The 2,591-nt window shown below is 38.9% G+C and overlaps 1 pseudogene across 1 annotated transcript; it reads right to left on the reverse strand.

The window, feature by feature from the left end:
* Positions 1-1,264: 1,264 nt before the first annotated feature.
* On the reverse strand, positions 1,265-2,071 carry LOC307059009 (large ribosomal subunit protein uL18-like; annotated as a pseudogene). Its single transcript has one exon. The product of its transcript is annotated as a large ribosomal subunit protein uL18-like (transcript).
* Positions 2,072-2,591: the final 520 nt, after the last annotated feature.

Raw genomic sequence — 2,591 nt, forward strand, 5'->3', positions numbered from 1 at the left:
CGAGGGTCCGAGTGGAAGCAGATGCAGCTTCCTGAGGCCCAGGCTCAGAACTGGCTTTCTGGTACTCCCACTTCATTCTCTCACAAGGCCAGCTGGATTTGAGTAGAAGAGGAATAGACTCCACCTCTTGATGGGAGGTGCTATAAAGTCTCATCGTGAAGGATACAGGGAGAAGAAAATTGTAGCCATTCTTGCAATCTACTACACACAAGTAGTATACGTACACATAGGTACTCTCCCTTGCCACCATCCTCTTTACATAGACGTATCACGTATCACCAGTCAGAGTTAAATGAATATTTAATATTGACCCTATTACAATGATGGACGTTTACTTATAACTAGACCTCATAGTGAACTAGGATTATATTTTCTTTCTTACGTGAGGATTTTTGCTCTGATCCTCAGAGTAAATAATTGTCCTGTTTTGAGTTGTTTGCTGAAGCTTTTCTATGTGCTTGCCAGTTATTCAGCTCCAAACTCTGCAGTAAGTATACATTTCCTAAGAACAACAGATGAATGATCAATTTCCTCCCCCACCCCCTTGGAGTCATCCCTCTGGAGCCCTCCATCCTTCTATTCCATCTGGACTCAGTCTTCTCTGGCCCTGTTGCACAGTAATCACTCTGAGGTTCCCTTGGCTACTTTCTTCTGTAGAACACCCTGTTTCTTGTCTACTGGTGTCCTCTTTCTTTCTCCTTATTTTGGAGGGTATGCTCTAGTAGGTTCCTGGAAAAGGGTGCATAGGCAGCAACTTTTTGAGACTTTGAATGTTTGAAATGCTACCCCACCTGCAGACCTGTCTAACAGCGTGGATGGAAATTCTAAGTTGGAAATTATTTTCTTCAGAATTGTTAAGGCACTGCTTTTCTACTTCCAATATTATTTTTAAGACCTCTGAGACCTTCTGATGCCTGATCCTTTGTCCAGAATCAGGTTTTCTTCTCTAGAATTTTTCAGAATCATCTCTGTTTCTGGACTTCTGGGAAAAAAAGACAATGATGTATCTCAGTAGGGGTCCTTTTTCATTCATCTAATTGCATGTTGACTCAATCTAATAACTTTTCCACTTATTATGGGACTTCTATTGGATATCCTTTACAGATAATTTTTTTAATCTTATTTTCTCTTATTTTAAAAACTGTTTTCACTTGTTTTACTTTTATGAAGGTTTTTGTTGTTGGTGGTGGTGGTGGTTTTCGCTGCTTTGTCAAAAGTTTATTGTCTTTATCTGAAAAATCTTCATAGAAAATTGTGGTTTGATTTATCTCTCAGTGGTCCACTCCTGAGCTCTGAGGCAGCTTGCTTTCTGAGCTACTTGATCTTTCCTCTGAGCAAGAGACATTCTGGAACAGTTCCAACTCTTTTTTTTTTTTTAACTTCTTTCTTAGGCTTCTTCTGATTGGCCGGATTCTCTCATACAGTAGTACAGTTTTCGTGTACATCTCCTCCATCATGTCTGCAGCTATGTTGTTCTTTATGTATTGGGAGAATTGTTTCTTGTTAGCATCTTCATCATCTTCCATAAGGTAACTGAGCCACAATGTGCTTCTGAGGTACTTCTGCTTTGAATTCCCTGCTTTCTGAATCATAACCAGGGAATAATTTGGTACTGTGAGGCATTGATAAGCCTCCATCCACAACTCCCCTCAGAGCCCCAAAAACTTTATTTCCAGTGGTAGTTCTGGCAAAATTTTAGTTCAAATAGCAGGTGAAGGTACCAGGCTGACCATCAAAGCTTTCCTCATTGTATTTATATCTTGTCCATGCAAAACCAACTGAGAAGCCTGCGGGCCAGCAGGAGGCCAGGACAGAATGCCACAGCATATCCGTCAGGCCAACCGTCACACTGTGCTTTGGGAGTTCATGAGCATTATCTTCGCAGAATATCATATGCCCTTCTATTCAGGCATAAGAGATTTGACAAATGATATCTCTGTTGGTTACATGGACAATCATTCTTTATTTGGTTGTGTTGTACTTAACTTTTGTCCTGGATTACCAAGTGTTTCTGAGCATAGCAATCAATTTTACCCTCTTGTTTTCTTTTAAATTTTACTTGGTATCTCTTAAAGTAAGACCTATTCTTGATATCTTTAACAGAAATCCATGTCGATGGGTTGCCATTGACCTCTTTTTTGGAGTTTTAAAAATTTTATTTCTCTACCATTCTATTTAATATTTATTTATTCTATTATATTTTTAAATTCTAAGAGTGCTTTAAGTCTTGTGAATGTTCCTTTCCAAGAGCACTCTGTTCTTGTTTCATGGATGCAATATCTTCTCTTATTTCTCTGAGAGTTTTGTTTGTTTTTTACATTTTCTTCTGCTACCTGAATGGTCTCTTCCCTCTGTGGTGTTTATTAATTTTGAACTTTGCCTTTTATGTTAGATATTTCCTTCAAATATCTGTTACTCCTTGGCTGTCCATTTTCAAGAGAAGTCCTAAAACATTAGTGGCAGAAGTCCTAAAAAGTTCCTGTCTGAGGAATGAAAGTGTATGTGTGGGATTTGCAACAAATGAGATTCACTGTTGGGCTCCCCCAACAGTCTGTGTCTGCACTAGTTTTCTATTGCAACGGTAACAAATT

The sequence above is a fragment of the Hyperoodon ampullatus genome, assembly GCF_949752795.1.
Source record: "Hyperoodon ampullatus genome assembly, chromosome: 10".
In the NCBI taxonomy this organism is placed as follows: Eukaryota; Metazoa; Chordata; class Mammalia; order Artiodactyla; family Ziphiidae; genus Hyperoodon; species Hyperoodon ampullatus.